Here is a 26021-nt window from a genome sequence, read left to right on the forward strand (position 1 = left end):
AAATAAACATTTACTTAATGCAGAGTCAAAGCTCTAGCAGTGAGATCAGATCCCTGATTATTAAAGATGAAGCTTTTTAAAAGTAAGGCTAAACAAAGTATATGAAATTTGGTCAAATTTTATTTTTTTTACCATGAAGTTAATTTTCTTTGAGATTACAATAGAGGTCTTATCTGCTATGTTTGCATCCTAAAGGATGAGAAGTATGGCTCTTCATCTTCCTATACTAGTTGATTTGAAAGCCCTATGCTTTTGTCAAACAGCTTGCAAATGAACTTTGCAATCTTGTAAAGTGGAAGAAATAATAAGTGGAAATAATTATCACTGTTCACTTATTTTCAGTGAATACGCCCACATTTGTCTCCTTCAGGGTTACACAGAAACAACATTGACAAGTATATAACTCTTTCTTTTAACCTAATCTGAAAGGCACTATTATTGCTGACCTTTCCTTTATTTTTCTTCCTTGAAAATTATAAAAACAGCACTCAAATTTCTCAGTACATTTAGTGTTGCCTAAATAAGAATAAATCACTCTATGAAGTGTGAGGAAATTTCCAAAACACTGATCAGTTTATAGCCTTTAGGTAAAATGTATCCCTTTTTAATTCCTTTCTAAACCTGTTTCCTCTAGAATATGTAATGTAAAGTGAAATTGCTTGTTACAAAGCACCGCTAATTATATGCCACCATGACTGTGTATGTTTTATTGTATTCCTTAGATTTAATGGTCTCTAATGTGTTCAAAGTTAATATTTGATGAAAACTTGTTAATATTTAAATAGTTTGCCTAATGTAGTAGTTTCCACTAAAAATAGGAGTATATCATGTGATCATCTTTGAGTGAACAAAGAGAAAATCTTGAATGATTCTTTCTTTTGGTCAACTGTATTTTGCTATGCCCAGGACTTTAGATTTTTCAGGAGTTCATGAATGATGTGAATTTGAATATGTTTACAATCTTTACCTTTTCCTTTTGCGTGTGATTTTTATTTTCTTCTGATTATCTCTTAGAGATTTCAATTTATTCTCAGGTTGTGTTTTTTTTTTTCAAGAGTAGGTAACTACTTGTTCTAAGTTTACCAATAAAATACAAGACAATTTTATATTTTGATTTATATGAATTCCAATTATTTGATTACTAAAGCAGTAATGTGTCAATAACTCGTTGGAATACTCCATGATTTTTTAGAGAAGAGATGATTTTAACAGGAAAATGCAAGGGTAATTTGAATTGTTTTCCATTAAAAAGGTAGAACATTGTGACTTAGAGTGATTAAGGATCCCTAAGAGAGAGAACTTCATCTACAGAGTGAGAAGTGTAGTCATATGGCCCATAAGGATAATCTGAGCACATGAAAGCGTGAATCTCCTTAGATTCTGATTTATTTACTTTAATGTTCTTTTAAATCATGTTTCCTATTTTGCTATTAAAATAAGTTGGCTCTTTTTTTTTAACTATCAAGAGGCAATTTTTTTCTTTTTGTGTTTTTTCACCCCTTACTTCATACATAGCCTGGGGAGGGAATAGATGACCCTTACTTTATAAATTTTTCTTTATCTTTTAAAAAATTTTCCTTTTGGAGTACTTAATGTTTTCTGAAGGAAAAAAAAATAATCAAAGGGATATCCCTTGCCTCTTTGTAGCTAGTTAGGGCCTAAAATCTGAGGGTAGACATCTCCCTTGACTTTCATAGCAGATGCATTTTCTAGTATCTCCTTAGAATAGGGGTGTTCTTCTTAAAAAGGGTAGTGATGTGTCAGTAATATATTTTTCATTATATTTCTCAAGAATTTTCACTCAAAAATCTATATCAGTGTCTTAAATATACATAAAGAGCTTGACCAAAAGGCCTGCTATTTGAATAGCAATTTTCAAAGTGCTTTTTTGTACATTATTCCATTTGTTTCTAAAAGTTATAGAAAGTCTCATGAATATAGATTAGAAAAGATGCAGTTTACAGAGGAAGAAACTGAAAATTCAGAGAACTTTTTTTTTTTTTTAATGGAGTACTATTAGAAATATGTTGTTTTGATTTTGGATTGAAGACACTGTACCACATACTTTGCTAGGCCATAATTCTCAGAAATCCCAGGGAAGCTGACTCTGCTTGCCAATAATGGGAATTCCCTCTCCATGGAATATTTTGATCACCTGTGGAAACTTTCTTCTAGAATTCCACTACTGAAATTATCTCTCCTTTTCCCCCTGGATTCTTTCATCATGGAGATTTTTGTCTCCGATTTTAGGAATTAAGAATTATTTCTATACATGCTTACCCTAGACCTTGATGTCCAAGACAAGGATTGATTCATCTCTTGTCTTTCATAACATTTAACAAACTGATTTTCCTATGGTATTACTTAATATATATTTGTTCATTTAATAAAATATGTCGCTATGGTTTTGAACATCTCTAAGAAAGGAAACTAATGGGAGGTTTTGAATGAAACAAACATAGCAAACCATAAAAGAACTATCGAAAATCTAGTAATAAATGCTTTCCTAAGTCCTCTAACAATCTATGCAAATATATCAGTACCTAAACAGAAAAGAAGTTTGTAAGGAAATAAGGTAAACAGTTATAATAAGAACCAACGGAAAAGTCTTTATTTAAGGACTTTAAATCCTTATCAAAGGCCAGTTGAAAAATTCACATTTGACTTGTGCAATGGGTGATGTGAGATGGGATATTTTATGGAAGTTGAGTTACTTTATTTGGACTATAGAATTTACAGAGAATAAAAATATTCCCATGATGTGTTTATTCCATTAACAAAATGGGATGAGTGGAAAAATGGCTCTACATGACATGCTGAGAACTCTTAAGGAAAAACTACATGCTAGAACTGGTATGAAATCTTCCTGATTTGGGTACTTTTGGAGTGAATTTGGAGTGAATGGGAATTTGGAGTGAAAAAGCATATTGTTGCATTTATTCATGTCTTGTAAGTCATTTTTTTTTTTAAATGTAGTACCATTAGAAATATGAACTTTCTTGACTCCTAAAATAATAAACAGGCGATCTTCCATCCTTGAGGATATTTGTCTACAGCAAGAAGATAAAGGGGCTGATAGTACGGCTTCTGCCATGGTCATACGTATTCCTAAGATTGCCTAATCATAACCTTATGGTCTATACAGATTACATATGTGAAAACGTTTCTGAATGTTTCATTGCACCCTGGATGACTGCATGATTGAGTTACAGCATTACGTAGTAATCTTGTCTCATTTAAATCAAGTAAATCAGAGAAATTATCCATGCCCTAAGCAAAGGCAAACCTACCTCTAAAAGTCTGAAATAATTTAAAGTTTTGCACTATAGATTTTGCACAGTACTATTTCAAAATTTCTTCTGGTCTTTCAGATAGATCCCTTTGTTCCAATGATGCTTAATGGTTAGTATATTTGTTTGGGAAATTTTCAGTGAAATCTGGAGATTTAAAAATACTTAGTGTAGTTAGAAAACATGCTATCTTTTTTTTTTTTTTTGAAAACATGCTATCTTTTTATGAAAACTTTACAATATGTTGTAGCTCAAGAATGTTAAACTTTACTATTTATTTGATGTCTCAAACATCAGTACACTCAAGAGTTCATCTATTTATTATCATCAGAGAGATTAAAAGCCCTAAGGCACCTTTTTGCAAAGATGTATCTCTCTCTCTCTCACTCTGAAGTTCAGAGGTTTTTAAGGCACTTCATTATTCACATGACATTATTACAACAGTCCTTAAACATTCCAAAAAAGGATATTGATAACATTGAGAGGCATCTGGTCATAAGCAGATGTCTTTTAGGCAACTTATTTGCGTGTTGAGAATCCTCAGGGAAGGCCAACATGTGATTCACATCTAAAGGCTTTCCTAAATATCTGGTAGAAATTGACATAAAGATTACCATTTATATGAAACAAGTGTTTACTATTTTAAACATTATAGTTGACATGCTATTTAAAAAGCATGGTAGAACAAAAGCGTTTAAAAACCTGTTAGTGTTTTAAAACTATTTGGCATTAAAGCAAGACAGTCTTTTTGTGGTTTGGTTTTCATTCATGTCAGTTATTTCAAAAGATGTCTAATCTGTATTTTATATAGTTTATACATAATTTAAGTTAAATCATTTGAATTAATTTCCAATCACTTACACTGAAAAAAGCAGTTTACATTGACTTAAATATATACTAATGATACATAGTTATTCATACACATATAATTATGATTTTAAGTGTTTGATATGGTTCCTTTATCTGATAAATTATTTAATTTATTAATGTTCAAATTGATAAGTATGAAACATTAAATGTTAAATAAGGCATTAACAATCATAGATTTTTGAAATTTTTAAGGGGTTTATTAGTACAAAAGAAAGTAGCATAGAGATCTTTCTAATCCATCAGACTGCTTAAACAAATACCAGTCTTTGCTGGGATACCAGCAAGGATAGGGAACTCATTACCTCACAAGTCATTCTACTTCATTACTGTACACCTTTAACATTAGAAAGCTAATCCTTAAAATTAAATTGCAAAGGTATTTTTATGCAGAGGTTACTTGACTATGAAAATTACAGTCGCATTACTTCTTCTTGACATTGTTACTGTTAAGTGCTAGGCACCAGGTCAAGCAATTATGGGCCCTTGAGGATTACCTTACTGCATTACCTAAAATTCTAATGTGCATGTGATATCTCCCAAAGTGGAAAATGGCATGTGGCATTTATTAGAATTTGTCTGACCACAAGTTACTGCTAATAGATATTCTTCCCCAAAAGAGCAGTTGGGGTAACACTAGAAAAGAAAGTTACTCAGTTCCCAGAGCCCCCTTTTCCCTTCCTTTTGCTTCCTGAAGATTGGAGAATGCATTTGGGCCAGAACTGGTATGACTGGGGTGGATGGCTTTGAAGGATATCAGTCAGCATCAGTCTCAGTTGGCAGTCCATTCTTATGAGTTGTTTTAAAAAGACACTACAATGCCTGAAAGTCAAAGTGTTAGTTGCTCAGTTGGGGCTGACTCTGCGACCCCGTGGACTGTAGCCCACTAGGCTCCCCTGTCCATGGAATCTCCAGCCAAGAATACTGCAGTGGGTAGCCATTCCCTTCTCCAGGGGATCTTCCTGACCCAGGGATCAAACTCAGGTCTCCTGCATTGCAGGCAGATTCTTTGCCATCTGAGCCCCCAAGGAAGCCCCTGGTTCTTAAATATTTTCAGTATTTTGTATAAATACCTTAGTGGCTTAATGCAAATATTGAAGACAGAAGTAAAGGAAAAAGTAAATATCTACAAAAGAGATATTTAGAGAAGAAAAAACAAATTCCAAATGGTTTTCTTCTTTTGCCATATTCAGAAACAAACTAGCCATCTCTTTTTCTATTTCAATAAGAATATATTCTATTTGAAAAGATCTTACTGGTGGCAGATGTTATTGAATTAAGACAAAAATGTAAATTATATAATGAAAACAATGCCATGCATCTTTTAACTTTAAATTTTATGTGGAATTTCTAGGAAGAAAATATGAAATGAACTAGATAGATTTTGCTCAATATTATAAAATCCTCACAATGATTTTATTTAAAGCCTTTACTTGCTAAGAGTGATATTTTAACAGATTTTATGATAAAATGCTTATTTCATTTTAAATTATAAACTGAATACTATCAAGATCATTATTATTCATCAAAATTAGACAGAAATGTACTGACCCTGAAAAGGATTATTTTGTGAATGTGCATTTGTAATTATTTGGTTTAAAAAGTTCATTCCAGTAAGCGAAGTAGGGAGTTAATGGCTCCCATTTGTAAATAGGTGACATAACTTATTGTAATGCTCAATTATCTCTGGTCCATGAATTGTTCAATTATGCAAGCACTCATCTGCCCTAATAAATACTCATTAAGGTGTGCATCTATGCCCAAAATACAAATTTTCTGTATTTTTACTACATATGAACACAGTAAGCCCCAGAGAAATGGATGAACAGCACCAAAACCCCTGGAACCTAGATATAATTTGAAAAATTAGATGTCCATTAAAGAACAATAAAATGGGTTTGTTTAGAAAAATTCATAAAATTATCTTGTTATGTACATTCCCTGATTGGGAGAGTAATAAATGAAACCTCACATTAGCATCCAAGCCCTATTTTTTTTTTTATAAAGGAGAAGTGGTCAAGGGTGAAAGAAATAAGAATATCACTCAAGTCATAAGTTAGAATAATAAATAGCACACAGGCTCACCCTGTAAGTTCTTCAAACTCTGAAAAAAGGAGAGTTCATGCATCTCATTTAAACTTCAAAGCAACTTTCTCCTTTTTATGTTTAAACCAAAGCTTTCAAGAATGGAGGCCAGGTTTCCTTTACAATTTAAAATTCAAAGAGCACCACTTTGAAATTTAATAGAGCAGTGTTTGCTAAAGTAAACATTTTAGTCACAGTGACGGCAGATGCCTCGGTGCATCCGCAGCCCTTTCTGCAAGTATTAAAGCAGTGCTTCAAGCCATTGGAATGTCTCTTCCCCAACAGCCATTCAAAAAAAAATAGATTTCACGGAGGGCAGCATTCTCCTTCTCCAAACAAAATGCACCTCTAGTGTTAAAGCAATTCTGAGACTTAGAAACTTCCGATGACACTTTCTAGAGCTCTGCGTTAGAATAATCTAATAGGAACACTGAAGATGAGGATCCCGGGTTCCTGTTAAAGGTTTTTACTACCACTCGCCACCCCCATCCCCAACGACATGCGCCTGGCGAAAAAAGGCCCCAGGAAGGAAGAGAGAGAAGGGGGTTAGACAAGCTTTTATGGTGATCAACACGTGGTGTGAGAAGCCTTTGTACTATCCTAGAATGGGTTACTAACACTGCTGGGTGCAAGGCGCTGTTTCTTTTACAATGCATACCAAATCCAATTACTGAGAAAGAAGAGTGGAAATTCTCTTCTTATTGAGAGCTAAACCAGCTTACTAAACCATGTAATTTTTTCCAGTAAGCCTAGAACATAAACATGTATATGCATTAAAAGACTTTTCTCCATGCATTGACTACAACATGTTATCAAACATCTTTTTTATTCCTGGTGACTACTTACTTCTTGCTGTTTTAAAATTTCTAATTAATTAATGGTAAAATAACTTGGAAATCCAGTTATAAATGCATTAGAAAGATGTCATTCTACTTCCAATTAGTTTATTTTTCAGGATCTTTATCCATATACTACATAATCTAAATGAATTTGCTAAGTTATAACACTTAATAGATTTTTCCAAACTATAATTAGAATTAATTTCTCTTATTTCAATTACATCAAACTAAAATATATTCTGATAATGTCCTATAAAATACTGTATTTAGAAATACATATTTAGTATAATATCCATACTTTTACTGACAGTCTATAAATAGGAATAGGAAAAACCTCTTTTGGATTTAAATTCATGTTAATAAGACAAATAAAAATGATTTCATAATTTTTCCTGTTAGTTGCATAATCCTAACTTCTCAGTTAGAAATAAACATTGATCTCCAGAAATATTAACTCCTTTCAATCCATGGTATGTTTAAATACATTGTATATAATGACATATGAACTTTTTTTCAAATGGAATTCAACTGAAAGAGAGAGAGAAGAAAAAAAGGAGCCATATTTCTATACATGCAAGAGGCAAATCCAAATGCATTCTTCTGTTTGTTGTTCTATCAGCTGAATATGTTTTTTCCCCTGGCACAATAATTGTAACATTGCAGTTTTCTGGCATCAAATGGCTGCTGGGGGTCACCAAATGTCTCCGATTTGCTACAGCATTTAATCTTCTACAAAAGCTGTTTACTGCTTCATATACACTGAACGCCAGGAACATTATCCTTTAAATCATGCCTAGCTGCTAATTAATGGATGTATAAATGTCTCACGGCCAAGTCTTTACAGCGCAGCCATGAGTGAGTATAGCAGACATTCTGCACATAACTAAAATAGACTTCTGATGAACCATAAACTCTGATTTTTCTACGTAGCTATTGTCATGCTGTGTATCTAACCAGATTGAAGTATATTTGAGAAATTTGCTTTAAAGCCATCTGAAACTGAAAATATATCAGTAGTGCCAGAAGGGTTCAGCCGAGCATTATTATTAGGTTACAGGGCTACATTTCTGTCTCTTCTGTGTTTCTCTTGGATGTCTACATTTTGGAAGCAAAACAAAGCCTCAAGATTCTGAATTGAATGCCCAGATTTGACATCAGTCATTGTAAGACTTTTGTCACCCTAAGTTCTTGAGATTTCTTTTCGAAAAGAAATAGAAATTACTTTCAAAACATTTCTTTTATATCTTTTTCCTTGATTATGTGCAGGCATCATTGGCTATAACACAATAATTTAACGGAATCACCTAGGTAATTTTTATTGTATGCGCTACGTGCCAGGCACCATGCTAAGCACTTTTACATGCGTTGTTTTGTGTTGTCCTAAGAACACACAGTTGTCCTATGCTTGCTACTATAATGGAGGTTTTAAATAATCTCGAGACTCCAGATGAGCGTCAGTAGGTTAGGAATTTAGAAATTTGCTCTGGGTTTCCCAGCTTTCTAAAGCAATCAGAACTCTACGCAAACTTAGCACTAGCTGACACCAGGTCCTTTCGCCATGAGTTTCTATATAATATGTCACTCTTCCATTAGTCTTGACTTTACATATATGTTAATAATTTAGCAAGATTTTACATTATAACCAGAAAAACTGCTAGAATGTAAGAGAAAATCACTGGGGGCTGGCAAAGCAAGGGACAAAACATGGTTAAGCTGAAAGTAAAGATTGGCAGGAGAAACAAGTAGATAGGGATGACTCCAGCTTTCCAAAGTAGTGCCAGAACTCTTGATTACCCTCCAACTTTAGGGACTGTCTTCAAATTCAGACAGTAATAGAAAGGTAAAGTAAATGTAACAGACAAAACCTAGAGTCCACTCTCTACCTACTGAAGCAGGAAGAGAGATCAGACTCTGATATCATTAAACAGGGACTAAAATTCCACCTCTAACATTTCTTAATTATTTGCACCTAGGAAAGTTCATTTGCTTCTGAGAGCCTTGGTTCCCCTATCCTTCAAACAAAACTTCTAAAATTATTGTGAAAATTACATAAGCATGTATCTACCAAATAAATGAATGAATAATTCAAAATCAAAAACTCTGATTTCAGGTCTAGTTCTGCCATGGATTACTGATGTGATTTCAAGCAAGTTACTTAAGCACTCTTTCTCCAATTGCAGAAAGGTTAATAATGCTCATTTTATATACTTTGCTGTAAGGATTCAGTGACATAATATTTGCAAAATATTCCATAAATTATAAAGATCTTTAATGATTATCCTTACTTGTTTATTGATCTTACCCCCAAAGCCATCCCAAGTGTCTTCCTTTTAAGTTACAAGGCATCCCACAGCTACCCTTCCAAAACATTCCCTTTTTTCTAAAATTGCATATCTTCCATTCTGATAATAATCCTCAGTCTTTTAATATAATGACTGTAACTTCCAAGGCATTTTTTTCTTTACCTGAAAAGTATTTTTATTAGGCAAACTTCGGCCAGGGGTGCAAAATAAAGTAAAAATAAAATGAAGATGGCTGAAGAAAGGTGACTGCAATGAAAACAAGTCTGCTCTGTGAAATGACCCAACTCACATGCATGGCTGGGTGAGTGGGAGGGGAACAAGACAGGCAGCCTGTGATTGTGTATCAAACCAGGAAAGTCATCTGAGAAATGATAGTGAGGAAGATCCCACATGTGAAGCTGGCATAGTGGCTGAACTCCTAGAGGTGAACCACGTACACAATGGGGGTGTGTGTGTGTGTGGTGAGTTCTTATTAGCTTGGGATAGGAGTAGATGGAAAGCTTCCAATGGGGTGTTTTATGTGAAATTAATACTTATTAAATTTGAGCAAGAACGTTGAAACTTTTGGAAAAACAAGTCACACATGACAGCAAACAAATTAACACTCATAAAATAGGAGCCTTAGGATCCTGGGATGGTAACTTAGATACCACCTAGTACAAGGCCCACCCAGGGAAGGAGAGGTAAGCTTCCATGACAGATGTGCTGAAAATCTTCAGGAATAGCGCATTTGTTATTTCATGGCATATTTATTCCAATGTAAAAATCAAATTGAAATTTATTCTGAGCTAAATTTTGCCTTCTCAGAGCATGACTTTGATCCCAGTTCCTTGGAATCTCTTTTCCATGATACTGTTTGGCACATTTGAGAACAGATGCCACTCCCCATTTACTCTTTTCTCCTTTCCAAGCAGGCCTTTCAACAATGTATCAAGTGAACATTCCCAAACTGTTGGCATATTCTCCTACTGATGCTCTAGGCTAGTCCTGGTTTAGTAAGACCCCTGTCTGGTGGCACCGTATGGACATATTTAATATTTGAACCCGTCAGTGCAGCTTACAGAGAGACACTTTGAACCTGTGATCAGGGCACCAGATTTTATGAATGCAGCCTGAAATGATTTTAGCTTCATTACCAGCCAAATAACATCCTTGAGATATACAGCTTTTGTCATCAGGTAAAACCTTATTATTTTTCATATGAAATTTATTAAAATTTGATTGGATTCCCATATCTTGTTTTTAAGCGACTGATGTTTAACCTAAATATGTTACTCTATTTGTTCATACAATTTTTATCCCAGTGATTCCAGCCAGCTAAGATAAACTTGAATCCTGTTCTGTCATCTGTTGAATACATTCTGTCATCTGCCAGTCTGATAAAATGGTTTATTTAAATGTAACAAAGAACATATTGTCGGTGTTTTTGACATGTGTTTTCTCTGGTGCATAGTGTTCCCCTTTAGAAATCATATCCGCAGAGCAGTAGAATGTGTTCAGTTAGATGCAGTAAATAGCTATTAAACATCTGCTTTAGACTAGAACTGAAATCAAAATGCTGCCATCAAGGATTGTCAATATACTTGGTTAGTCAGAAATGCAAGCAATGACTTTAAAATGTGGCAAATTTAAAAATAAAACAATATATCAATATACAATTCTACAGAGGTGGGGGGCAAAGAACAGCTGATAAAGTTGAACTAAATATTTATTCTCAGAGCTGGTTCTGGAAAAATGAACAAGCAACTCATGTAGACAAAAAGAACAGAACATAACTTCCAGGCAGAAAGAGCCAACTAGGGTAAATATATCATGGCATAATGCATTATGCAAGCTTTTTCAAGTTACTATCCATAGATCACCTAGACTGTATTGCATAGTCATATATATATAGGGAAACTACCGATTCCTGGATTTTCCCTCAAATATCTAAACCAGTATCTCTGGATGGTGACAGAGAATCACTTGCATCAAGCTTCCCTGGTGATTATTATTATGCAGGTAAACATTTGACTGATGTTTCAAACTGGAGTGCTGGTGAAGACTCTTGATTTAGAGTCCCTTGAACAGCAAGATCAAACCAGTCAATCCTAAAGGAAATCAGTCCTGAATATTCACTGGAAGGACCGATGCTGAAACTCAAATACTTTAGCCACTTGATGCAGAGTCAACTCATTGCAAAAGACCTTGATATTGGGAAAGATTGAAGACAGGAGGAGAAAGGGGAGATGATGAAGGACAAGAAGTCTGACATGCTGCAGTCCACGGGGTCACAAAGAGCTGGAAACAACTTAGCAACTAAATAACAGGATTTGAAAACAAAGATTTGAAACCTTTGCATCATGGTAGAAGAAGTGTCCAGAGTCATTGCAGCATAGGATTCATGGTGCTGGAAAGAGATGCAGTGGAAAATAAACATAGTGTCTGAACAAGCACTCTCATGTACCATTCTGAGAAGTTTGGGAAGGGAAACTTCTGAACATGTTCTGAAGGCAGTGAAGTGATCAGATTCATGTTTAGGAAAATAGATGTTTTCACAGTGTGAAAGATGTAATGGATGAGACAGTGTGTAAAGATAAGGAGATCTTTCCAAGGTGCTAGGTGTGACAAAAGTTTAACTTAGATCAGGGACCAAGAGACTGAAGGGAAAGACTGAAAAAATGATTGATGAAGATCAATGAGTGTTTCAAATTCAAGTATTAGAGAATCTGGGAACCAAATATGTGGAAATAGAGTAGAGAGGAATCAATAATAATTTGGAAGCTTCTAGAAATGTGATGCAGATAGATATCGATATTTTTTATACAAAAATTTGATTTTTACCTTCTACATTGTAGTACAGAAGGTAAAAATTAGTTCAACTTTTGAAGTGCTTAGTGTTAAATATTTGAGTTTTGTTTATAGAAAGCTATCTAGCAAACAACTGGCAATATGATTCTAAAGATTAGGAGATGACTCAGAACAGGAGAGCTTGATTTGAAACCCATCATGAGATGATTTGTGACTCAATGAAACTAGAATCAAGGAGGTTGCCTGGCAATAGTAAGAACGGTGAGAAAGAAGAGGACAGTGGTTGATACATGGCTGATGCCACTGTTGAGAAGCAGGGCCAAAACAAAGGCACTAAGGCAGAAGCCGAAGAAGTAACCCAGAGGCAAGAGAAGAAACACAAGTAATCATGGTAATGAAAGCTCAGGGTGGAAAGAGTTTAAAAAAGAATTGTCAGGAGGGTCAATTACAGAGAAAATGATTTCAACACTGGTTGTGCTTTTAACTAATTTTTACATGATAAAAGAATCTTAAGATGAAATGATATTTAAGAAGTCATTTATCTTAAAAAAAATAGTTTTCTGATATTTAGCTGATCATTTCATCCACAATCATAGTTTTCAAAAACTAATCTTTAAGAGATTTAAAAATTTTATTTCAGGAGTGAATCAGTGGCATCATTACTTCATAAATATATCATCAGTAGTAGGATAATTTATGTTCTCACAGTTAGGTGAGGTCTTATGGTCTCTGCTTAATAAAGTAGGGCATAGCAAACCACTGTTTCTCAACTTTTAAGAAATATTTCATTTGCTTTTCAGTTCACTAAAATATATAGGAGAGCTGAAAAGATGCTGCTGCTGCTAAGTCGCTTCAGTCGTGTCCGACTCTGTGTGACCCCATAGACAGCAGCCCACCAGGCTCCCCCGTCCCTGGGATTCTCCAGGCGAGAACCCTGGAGGGGGTGCCATTTCCTTCTCCAATGCATGAAAGTGAAAGTGAAGTCGCTCAGTTGTGTCCCACTCTTAGCGACCCCACGGACTGCAGCCCACCAGGCTCCTCCCTCCATGGGATTTTCCAGGCAAGAGTACTGGGGTGGGTGCCATGGCCTTCTCCGGAAAAGATGTTACTTCTATTAGAAACTGTGATAACTTTAGGACAGTTTACAAACATCCCCATTCTTCGTTCCAGCATCTGGTAGGATGGCGCCTTCTCCTTGCCTTTGAGTTAGATGTGGTTATGTCAACAAACGGGCTTTGGCGGATAAATATTACTGAAGGAATGGATTTCTCTTCTAGACAGAAGTCTTTGCCAGTGTGCAACTCACCATATACGGTTCTTTACCAGAGTATCCAACAAAGTTCTAGATGCCTGACACATCATCAGACTGAAGAGCTGAGATGAGTCTCTGGCAAGCCATGATGGGCTTGTTGGGGGGGTGTGGGGGGTTGAGTTTTTCATGACCTCAGCATGACCTAATGCATCCTAATACACAAATTGTTGCATGCTGAGTACTCTGGTGAGAGTTCTGTCTTGTTTACCATCAGCAGTCCCTATTCTCAATAGTTCTCACTGCACAAATCCAGGGATCAGACATGGTGGAAGGAAAGAGTTTTGTAAAGATAGTAGGGTCACCCTTAAAAATTTCTCCTTGCAAATCACAGAAAAGTGGAGCATAATCCTTATTAGTGAGGATCTTTTAGATCAGTTGCAAAGTGAGATCAGAGAAGTGACTATTTCTGCAATTAGTCAACACATGTTAGGTTAACCAGAAAGATTCAATCCAAAATGTAGTGAAACTTTTCTTATATCTCAGAATTTCCCTGGCATCAGAACAGACCTGAAGACAAGGCCGGACACATAATTGGCCGTGTGTTCTGCAGTGAAAATCCTCTGGTATGTTTCTCATTGTGAATTATGACATCTTCCTTATACATGCCAGACAGTGTCTTATTTCAAGATTATATATCCAAAGAAAGTCCAGAGTCACATGTCAGTCACTCTGTAAAAACATGCTTTGAGGTTTTTTCTTTTTTTTTTTTTTTCTAGTTTGATGATATGTATGCACTAACTAACCCATCTTGGACTAATTCACTTCTCTTAATCAGGTATAAAGTTGCAAGAATAATAAATTTTCCAAGTGGAAAAGTTATCTCACAGAAGAGACCGATGTTCTTCACTGCTTTAAGAAGTAGTCTGTGGGTTCTTTTCTAGCAGGAAGGGAGTTCAACATTTGTTTCCATGCTTGTCTCCTGTTTATTACATCTGCTCTACTGTAATTTTAGTACATTTGACTTTCCTCAACTCTATTTTCTGTATGATTGCTTACTTCTCAGACTTTTCCCAATTTGAAATAAAAGATGTGTCCAGTAAGATGGAAAGTACTTGGTCCAATAACCCAAAGTTTTGGTTAGAAAAAATACATATATGTGTACATATGTAAGTGCATACAGTATATATATTGCATATATGTTGTATATAAGGGATATTAAAAAGATATATATGTTCATTTTTAATGAAAATAATAAGGCTGGCAAATAACCATGTGCAGTTTACTTCATAACTGCCAATATCTACTAAGCAGCGTAGGGAGTGAAATGGAAAATGCAGCATTATAAGTATAAATATTAGTTTGGACGGATTGATCGTCTGTGTATTTATGTTTTCTTTCTCTCCTGCCTGTCCGTTCTAACTAAGTTGTCTATCTAACTAATAAATCAGTTACCGTGCACCTCAAGGAAAATCAATTATTGCATTTGTGGAGCTTTCCTTAATGCTTTACAAATACAATTCTGACTGACAAAAATGTATATCTGATAAACTTATAAGGTTTTTATTTTTATATTTTTCTAAAGATTTCAAATAACAATAATTTTGTTCTAATTCAATTATATATTATTTCCCTAATTAATTCATATGGATAAATTTTCTTTAAAAAAGAGAAAACTCATATGTAGAATATTTATAGAAATACCGGGACCCTTTTCTGATGAGTGACTGAGCTTTGACAAAACAAGGTCTCCTGTACATTGTACAATCCTAGAAGTGTGAACAGTTTGAGACTTGATATGTCTTTTAACAGATTCATAATGATATATAAATACTTACCAAAATAATATTTTCAGTGACAGAATCATTAGATATAAAAACCTCAAACTCTGATCTCGTCTAATTAATATATATATTGTGAAAAAATGTATATGCTCTAAAAATGATTACTTATTCTTTTCACACAGTGATTGATGGTTACCTGAACTCACAGTGAAAACATACATTGTACATTGTTGTATTCTACTTCTGTGGAATTGATAGAGAATATTTGTTAATAATGCTTGTTTATAATAATTTAACTCAGCAGAAGTTATTCAACAAGAAACAGATCAAATTCTCCATCCTCCTTGCTCTCTGAAGCACAGGTACTTAAAGTCTGAAAACAGGTGAGGGAATATTCATGGATATTTGTTACCACACCTGAGAAATCAGGTCCAGCTATTTTTCATTACACACATAGGACTGCATGTTAATAAACCTGGCAGAGAAACAAATCTTCAGATAAAGATGACTATAATTTGCTGAACTTACTGAATTTGCTAATATTTCACGGTATAAAACCTTGATGAAGTTTAGCTAAAGATTTCTATCTTCACTGGTACTTCTAATAGTAAGAAAAGATCATTAAAGTTGTTTCAGATTTTGTAGATCCTAACTGCTCTCTCAAATAGAGCTCCAATTAATTTGCTCATATCTAATTTTTGTTATTTGACAAATAACAATGTATTTTTAAAATTTCTCTATGGTTAATACTAGCAGACATCATCAATCATATACTTTCTAGTATCTGTAAGATAAAGCTACAAAGGTATATCATGGCCTTTATTTTTTTTTTTATTTTTTTATTTTTCAGTGGGTTTTGTCATACATTGATGTGAATCAGCCATAGAGTTACACGAATTCCCCATCCCGGTCTCCCATCCCACCTCCCTCTCCACCCGATTCCTCTGGATCTTCCCAGCCCAACAGGCCCGAGCACTTGACTCATGCCTCCCACCTGGGCTGGTGGTCTGCTTCACCACAGATAATATACATGCTGTTCTTTCAAAACATCCCACCCTCCCCTTCTTCCACAGAGTTCAAAAGTCTGTTCTGTACATCTGTGTCTCTTTTTCTGTTTTGCATATAGGGTTATCGCTACCATCTATCTAAATTCCGTATATATGTGTTAGTATGCTGTAATGTTCTTTATCTTTCTGGCTCACCTCACTCTGTATAATGGGCTCCAGTTTCATCCATCTCATTAGAACTGATTCAAATGAATTCTTTTTAACGGCTGAGTAATATTCCATGGTGTATATGTACCACAGCTTCCTTATCCATTCATCTGCTGATGGGCATCTAGGTTGCTTCCATGTCCTGGCTATTATAAACAGTGCTGCAATGAACATTGGGGTGCACGTGTCTCTTTCAGATCTGGTTTCCTCGGTGTGTATGCCCAGGAGTGGTATTGCTGGGTCATATGGCAGTTCTATTTCCAGTTTTTTAAGAAATCTCCACACTGTTTTCCATAGTGGCTGTACTAGTTTGCATTCCCACCAACAGTGTAAGAGGGTTCCCTTTTCTCCACACCCTCTCCAGCATTTATTGCTTGTAGACTTTTGGATAGCAGCCATCCTGACTGGCGTGTAATGGTACCTCATTGTGGTTTTGATTTGCATTTCTCTGATAATGAGTGATGTGGAGCATCTTTTCATGTGTTTGTTAGCCATCTGAATGTCTTCTTTGGAGAAATGTCTGTTTAGTTCTTTGGCCCATTTTTTGATTGGGTCATTTATTTTTCTGGAATTGAGCTTCAGGAGTTGCTTGTATATTTTTGAGATTAATCCTTTGTCTGTTTCCTCATTTGCTATTATTTTCTCCCAATCTGAGGGCTGTCTTTTCACCTTACTTATAGTTTCCTTTGTTGTGCAAAAACTTTTAAGTTTCATTAGGTCCCATTTGTTTATTTTTAAAAATCAATTTGCTTCTTTGTTCTGTGGATAGTTACTTTATGTAATTAAATCACAGAAAACTTACTGTTAGAGGAAAGCCAATTTATTGTTTGTTTGTTTGTAATCTGAGTCATACTTGTTGTCTTTTTATGTAATCAGTTCAGTTCAGTTCAGTCACTCAGTCATGTCTGACTCTTTGTGACCCCGAGAGCTGCAGCACGCCAGGCCTCCCTGTCCACGACCAACTCCCGGAGTCTACCCAAACTCATTTCCATTGAGTCAGTGATGCCATCCAACCATCTCATCCTCTGTCATCCCCTTTTCCTCCTGCCCTCAATCTTTCCCAGCATCAGGGTCTTTTCAAATGAGTCAAATCTTCACATCAGGTGGCCAAAGTATTGGAGTTTCAGCTTCAACATCAGTCCTTCCAATGAATACCCAGGACTGAGTTCCTTTAGGATGAACTGCTTAGATCTCCTTGCATTCCAAGGGACTCTCAAGAGTCTTCTCCAACACCACAGTTTAAAAGTATCAATTCTTTGGTGCTCAGCTTTCTTTATAGTCCAACTCTCAAATCCATACATGACCACTGGAAAAACCATGGCCTTGACTAGATGGACCTTTATTGACGAAATAATGTCTCTGCTTTTCAATATGCTGTCTAGGTTGGTCATAACTTTCCTTCCAAGGAGTAAACATCTTTCAATTTCATGTTTGCAATCACCATCTGCAGTGATTTTGGAGCCCAGAAAAATAAAGTCAGTCACTATTTCCACTGTTTCCCCATCTCTTTCCCATGAAGTGATGTGACCAGATGCTATGATCTTAGTTTTCTGAATGTTGAGCTTGAAGCCAACTTTTCACTCTCCTCTTTCACTTTCATCAAGAGGCTCTTTAGTTCTTCTGCATTTTTTGCCATAAGGGTGGTGTCATCTGCATATCTGAGGTTATTGATATTTCTCCCAGCAATCTTGATTCCAGCTTGTGCTTCCTCCAGCATGTCTCATGATGTACTCTGCATATAAGTTAAATAAGCAGGGTGACAATATGCAGCCTTGACATACTCCTTTTCCTGTTTGGAACCAGTCTGTTGCTCCATGTCCAGTTCTAACTGTTGCTTCCTCTCCTGCATACAGGTTTCTCAAGAGGCAGGTCAGGTGGTCTGGTATTCCCATCTCTTTCAGAATTTTCCACAGTTTATTGTGATCCATACAGTCAAAGACTTTGGCATAGTCAATAAAGCAGTAATATGTTTTTCTGGAACTCTTGTTTTTTTGATGATCCAGTGGATGTTGGCAATTTGATCTCTGGTTCCTCTGCCTTTTCTAAAACCAGCTTGAACATCTGGAAGTTCACAGTTCATGTATTGCTGAAGCCTGGCTTGGAGAATTTTGAGCGTTACTTTACTAGTGTGTGAGATTAGTGCAATTGCGCAGTAGTTTGAGTATTCTTTGGGATTGCCTTTCTAAGGATTGGAATGAAAACTGACCTTTTCCAGTCCTGTGGCCACTGTTGAGTTTTCCAAATTTGCTGGCATATTGAGTGCAGCACTTTCACAGCATCACCTTTCAGGATGTGAGATAGCTCAACTGGAATTCCATCACATCCACTAGCTTTGTTTGTAGTGATGCTTTCCAAGGCCCACTTGACTTCCCATTCCAGGATGTCTGGCTCTAGGTGAGTGATCACACCATTGTGATTATCTGGGTCGTGAAGATCTTTCTTGTACAATTCTTCTGTGTATTCTTGCCGCCTCTTCTTAATATCTTCTGCTTCCATTTCTATCCTTTTTTGAGCCCATATTTCCATGAAATGTTCCCTTGGTATCTCTAATTTTCTTAAGTGATCTCTAGTCTTTCCTATTTTATTGTTTTCCTCTATTTCTTTGCACTGATCACTGAGAAAGGCTTTCTTATCTCTCCTTGTTATTCTTTGGGACTCTGATTTAAATGGATATATCTTTCTTTTTCTCCTTTGCTTTTCACTTCTCTTCTTTTCACTGCTATTTGTAAGGCCTCCTCAGACAGCCATTTTGCTTTTTTGCATTTTTCCCCCCTTGGGGTGGTCTTGATCCCTATAGTGATTACTCATTTATTTTTTCTTTTTAACTTGAAAACATCTTCTTGTGAACAAGAATCTTACCCAGAGGAACTTCCTGGCCCAGAAATCCAAACCTCCTCTCTGTCTCCTGAACCAGAGGGTGTGTTCTTACCACTAGTACCGCCTCGGAAGACACTTTATTGAACCTAACATCCTTGTACTTGGTATATCTGGATTTCTTCACACAAGAACACATTTACACCAAAATTTAAAGGCTGATTTTTAAGGGTAAGTTTGGTTAATCAAGGAAAAACTTATTTAAGCATTGAGTATTGCTACTTATTGCTCTCACAGTGGGATATGCCTTTAGGTAAGATCAAACCTCAGAATACTTCATGTTCCTTAGAGGAATTATGCTATTTCCTCTTTTATAAAGAGGGAAGTTTATTACATAATTACTTGTTATTAGTGTATATATTAATGTGGAAAAATCATATTTTACTTAGTTATTATCATTCCTAAAGGATGAGAGAATATTTTCTACTGTGCTGGATAGGATTGTGGATATGGAATGGGCAGAAGGAATAGAATCAAAGGATTGGTTTGAAACAGACATCATGTATTAAATCAACTAAATAAAGCTATCAGAGTATCAACAAAAACAAATTCAACATCAATTTATATCACTTAAGTAAGTTTAGTTCTTTGCCAGATCATAATATAGGAAGTAAATCAAGTGTTTTTTATAAATAATTGTGTATTAGTCAAAATAATGTTGAATTTTTGGAATTCTTAGGAAGAGTAAGTTCTACAGCAGTGGAAAAGCTTGTAACAATTGATGCTCAAAGAGTGGGTGAAGCATAAAATACTAATGATGACATTCACTACTTGAATTTCTTTTGTGTGCTAAGCACCAGTGGGGACTTTACATGCTGTCTCTAACCTTCTTAACAACTTTGAAATGACAATTACCTCTATTTTACAGATGCTGCTGCTGCTGCTAAGTCGCTTCAGTCGTGTCCGACTCTCTGCGACCCCATAGATGGCAGCCCACCAGGCTCCCCCATCCCTGGGATTCTCCAGGCAAGAACACTGGAGTGGGCTGCCATTGCCTTCTCCATTTACAGATGAGGGACATAAATTTAAAGAAGATAAGTAACTGACTATGTGGCAGAGCTGTAATGACTACTAGCATTTAGGTCTATCTGCTCCAGATGAGAGCAAACTGGAGAATTACAGACCCCTGCCTAGGCTGAAAACAGCCGCAGGTTATGGCTCTATTCACTCATGATCATGGCTGTATCTCCTGAGATTACTGACACAATACTAACTTACAACATTCCTCCATTAGTTGTATATATATACTGTTAAATCATGAGTCTCAATTTTAGGTTCATAATGTACTGGAAGTTGAATGTTACCTTTTCAGTTTCTTTATTACCTGCTGAATTACTTTGCATCCAAATAGATAATAATGCTCCAGGATCCCAGAAGACCTAAGAACACTCCTTTGATTATCAACTGTATCAGATGGAAAAATGTCCCCCAACATCCTTTCTCCCTTGTTATGAGAATCCCTTCATTTTTGCAGGATAGACAGACACAATTTACTCAACAAGAACTGGTAGAGCTATGTCCAGCCAATGGGATGAAGTAAAACATGATTAGTTCAATTTTTATGTTGAGTTCATTCATGAAAGGGACTGGTCCTATTCAATTTCCCTTTCTCACTGGCTGGGATGCAATTAAAGTAAGCCTTTAGGACAACAAAGACCTAGGGAACACGTTAGCAATGTTAGTACAACATCAATACCTTGCTGTGTGGAAAATGGAATCGGTATCAAATAAAAGTCCTCAGGTGTATTGGAAGTTGTGAGTGAATCCAAGTGTGTAGATCTAGGGATTGACCATGAAAGTGAACTTTCAAAGGAGTGGAGGTAACTAGAGTTGAGTGTGTTGAGAAACTGAACTCAAAGTGTTGGAGAGATGCAATTTTACATAGAATATCTGGTATATTTGGAATAAAGGGAGAATCATATTTAAAATATTTAAGATATTAAGAATTATTTAAGAATAAAGGGAGAATCACAAAATACTGATACCAGCAGTGTGGATGGGCCAGAAAATTATTTGGGTAAGTACATAAGCATCTCTTATGAGCCAGCATTTTTACTAAAGATTGAACGTACAAGAATTCTAAAGTGACAGCAAAGACATTTTTAAAAAAATCATTCCATCTCCTAATTCGGAGATTTAAATGCATGTTTGATGAGGAAGGTCAATTTGCAACAATATCAAGTCAGGATAGTTTTGTTGAAGATATGATTTGATGTACTTGTGAGAGGTATGAGGACTAGAAAGAAGATGAGTGAGGAGTGGAATCTGCTTAGAATTATGGAAATACCAGTGAGCACTGGTGAGCTGAAAGCAAATGGTAATGGCTGTTAGAAAAAGATAACACTAAAGTTCAGGAAGAGAATTGATGAAAGACTAAATGTTATTATGTTAAGATGTGTGCCTGAATGTGCAGAGCAAGGAAATCAACCATTTCTTTTCCCCTACTGATGTGGATTGAATGATGCCCTCCTCCCCCAAATTTCTATGTTGAAGGAACATGATATTTGCAAATGAGATATTTCCAAATGTGATATTTGGAAAATGAGATCTTTGGGGTAGAATTAGGGTTAGATGAGGTCATGAGGGTAGGTGTCTCATGGTAAGATCTTTGCTCTTATAAGAAGAGACACTAGATGACATTTTTTTCCCCCTACCACATGAGAACATGGCAAGATGGTGGCCACCTACAAGCCAAGAAGTGAAACATCTTAGAAACTGATCATGCTGGCACTTTGAATTCCTTGGATATCTAGCCACCAGAACTGTAAGAAATTAACTTTGTTATGAGGCCACCTAGTCTATGATATTTTATTAAAGAAGCATAAGCAGACTGAGACATTTTTTGTATAAATGTTCACTGCCATAAAACAACCAACCACAACTGTAGTAGTATAAAAACAATACATATTTTCTATCTCATAGTTATAGTGGGTCAAGTGTTTGCCTGGGTCCTGGTCTCAAGATCCTACCTGGCTGAAACTAAGGTGCTGGTCAAGGTTACTAGCTCATCTGAGGCTCAGGATATTTTCCAAATTTATACTGGTTATAGGCAGAATTCACTGTGAACAAAGCTAGTGGAGGTGATGGAATTCCAGTTAAGCTATTTCAAATTCTAAAAGATGATGCTGTGAAAGTGCTGCACTCAATATGCCAGCAAATTTGGAAAATTCGGCAGTGGCCACAGGACTGGAAAATGTCTGTTTTCATTCCAATCCTAAAGAAAGGCAATGCCAAAGAATGCTCAAACTACCGCACAACTGCACTCATCTCACACGCTAGTAAAGTAATGCTCAAAATTCTCCAAGCCACGCTTCAATAGTATGTGAACCATGAACTTCCAGATGTTTAAACTGGATTTAGAAAAGGCAGAGGAACTAGAAATCAAATTGCCAACATCTGTTGGATCATCAAAAAAGCAACAGAATTCCTGAAAAACATCTACTTCTTCTTTATTAACTATGCCAAAGCCTTTGACTTGTGGATCACAACAAACTGGAAAATTCTGAAAAAAGATGGCAATACCAGACCACCTGACCTGCCTCTTGAGAAACCTGTGTGCACATCAGGAAGCAACACTTACAATTTGACATGGAACAACAGACTGGTTGCAAATTGGGAAGGGAGTATGTCAAAGTTGTATATTGTCACCCTGCTTATTTAACTTACATGCAGAGTATGTCATGATAAATGCTGAGTTGGATGAAGCACAAGCTGGAATCAAGATTGCTGGGAGAAATATCAATAACCTCAGATATGCAGATTGACACCACCCTTATGGCAGAAAGTAAAGAAGAACTAAAGAGTCAGACACAAGTTAGCAACTGAGCAGGCATGTGCATGCATTCCTTGAGGGTAGATGGGGCTTGTGAATAAGATGGTACTGTCACTTCAATAATTAAGTCGCATTATAAGGCAAAGAGGACCCCCTGGACTGTAGTCAGCCAGGCTCCTCTGTCCATGGGCTTGTCCAGGCAAGAATACTGGAGTGGGTTGCCATTTCCTTTTCCAGGGGATCCTTCCAACCCAGGGGTTGAACCTGTCTCCTGCATTGGCAGGCGAATTCATTACCACCCAGCCACCAGGGAAACAGTCAAGGAGAGGGGATTATAAAGGGAATGTTTACACTGCGGCCAGAATGTTTAGAATGATTCTGGAATTCTGCTTGCCACCCTGATTAAGCTGGTCCTGGTAAAGAATATTCCCAAAGACTAACAGAACCATTTCCTTCTCATTACATGTGCTCTTTCTTATGATTTCCCATCTTAGAACTGAATTCTCTTCCTCCTGGTTTTGAATCCAGTGAGAACCGAGGGCCCCCACAGCAGCCCTGATTGAGCTCCTTCCTAGAAGCCAGCACCGATGCCCACCACATGAACAAAGTCATTTTGGATCTTCCAGTTAGCCCAATGCCCTAATCAACATGATGTGACACCAAAGAGTGGAGGGCCAACCCATAGAATCATTTAAGAAAAGAAATAGTTTCATTTTAAGCCAGTTGTTGATGTTATTTTCATATGTGGCTGGTGTAACCAAAACATAAGCCAAAATAGGGAGGAAGAGATTGGGTTTAAAGATGAGATCACATCTAACAGGGCAAGAAAGTAGGAATACATATATATGAATGACTAGGGTGCTCATATAATTTTAGTGTGCAAAGTGGGACTCTTTTGAGAGAAGAAAAAAGCAGAATGAATATTCTGTCAAGAGCAAGAGTAAGATGGCTCATGCTAAATAAATGGAAAAGGGCAGGATCGGGGAGACTGGTTTCATTATCTTATGGTAAAAAGGAAGTTGATAAACAATTACATTACAGCAAGCTACAGTGTATACATACTGAAAAAGAAGTATAAGGCGCATAAGATTATTTCACAGGGATTTGAGGGTTATCTAAATGCTGGTTAAAAAGTTTACTAGAATATTACAATGCACTAACTGTCCTTAAAACACTGGCTGGTAGAGAATTTGGTAGCTCTTCTGAGGCTGCCTAAGAGGAGTTATAACTAGAAACATAGAAAAAGCTATTGCTTTCTCCTGTACAATAGAGTAACTCAGAATGGACACCAGGGGACCACTTAGAGTAAAGCTTCAGTGTGTTCCATTTTCACTAATGGTTAAGCACAGAACAGAACTTACTTTATGACACTGTCTTTTTTTTTTTTTTTTTTTAAATATACGGCTATTTTTAACTTGTGTAAAATAAGATTATACATGAGAGTTAAAAGTAATGTCCTTGGTTTGACCACAGTGAAAGTAAATCATATGTATGAATTGGTAGGTGTACTAAAGATTTCAGAGTTAATAAGTAAAAATGGAGACTAAGTCTTTTCTAAAAATTTTAAATTATTTTGATAAAGTTTATTAGGGATGTTCTTAAATAATGCTTTATACTAGCCTCAATCTTTCTGCTCTCAACCAGGCTTCACAAACTTCATTATTTTTATAGTTTCAGACTATTTAATTATCAGAAAGATTATTGATCCAATGGTCAGTTGTTCAGCTTCATTACATTAGTCTGGTCAAAGGATATAAGCGACAGATTCTAGAGAGTGGAAGTTTAAAGAATGAGGCTCCAGAATCAGATCTTTTACACTCAGTGTTAGCTTTAAAGGCACTTAGACTATAGACACGCAAAATCTATTGTGAGTAAGCTCAATGTCCAAATTCACACAAAAAGCTAAAGTCTGGCAACAAAGTTCACTGACTTTCGTGATTCCTCTGAATTTTAAAATCAGTGTATTTCAATAATACCCGCCAAGGATACTATGAACCTTGGCACCAATGGGATAATTCCACTTTGAAATCTTAAATTCCACTTCCAACATTCATTCACCTCTTGACCTTCCAGGATAGTCAATCGTATAACTTTTAACACTTACACTTTGACCTCATTAAAATATCCAGTCCCCTGACTCTGGCTTTTACCTGCTACATAACCTGGGCCTTATTTATTTTTTCTACTGAACTGAACTTTTTTGATAAAGTTATCTTAGATTCATTTTTCTCCACATTTACTTCCTTTTGCCAAATCTTCAGTCAGTCCTCCACATTGCATCAACTCTACCATCTTCATTGGCAAACTTTACAACAGACTTGATGGTAAAAATAGTAAAACATAGCCTTTCTGTCATGTAAACTCTGCTCTCAAAGCTCCCTCAACTGAACCATAATGAGCAAATCTTTCACATATTAAATCCTCTTTCCAATTTTTCAATGTCTACTTCAAAATTTTACTTTTCTACTCAAGTGCCCCTGATTTATCATAGGAACTGGCTCAGGAGGAAATTTTTTTTTTCCAGTTCTATATACACACACATTCTTTTAAGTATTTTTGAAGTTGAGGCAAAAATCATATGAAGCCCACCTCCCCTTTGGAATGGCTCTTTCTGTTTCCAGGAGTAAAACCTAAAGGCACTGAATATAAGGATCATCAGTAGACATCTGGCCTAAACTATGTCAACCCAATTCTAATGTCTGGGAATTTGTAACTGGGATAGCAGTTCAATCCATGCAGGTGTTTAAAAATACAACAAGTGCATCCAGAAACAATATTCTTTATGTAGACTAAAGAATATGCAGAGTCAACTCATTGGAAAAGATCCTGCTGCTTGGAAAGATTGTGGGCAGGAGGAGAAGGGAACAAAAGTATGAGATGGTTGACGGTATCATTGACTCAATGGACATGACTTTGAGCGAACCTGGGAGACAGTGAAGGACAGAGAAGCCTGG

This window comes from Muntiacus reevesi, chromosome 19, assembly GCF_963930625.1.
Source record: "Muntiacus reevesi chromosome 19, mMunRee1.1, whole genome shotgun sequence".
NCBI classification, from domain to species: domain Eukaryota; kingdom Metazoa; phylum Chordata; class Mammalia; order Artiodactyla; family Cervidae; genus Muntiacus; species Muntiacus reevesi.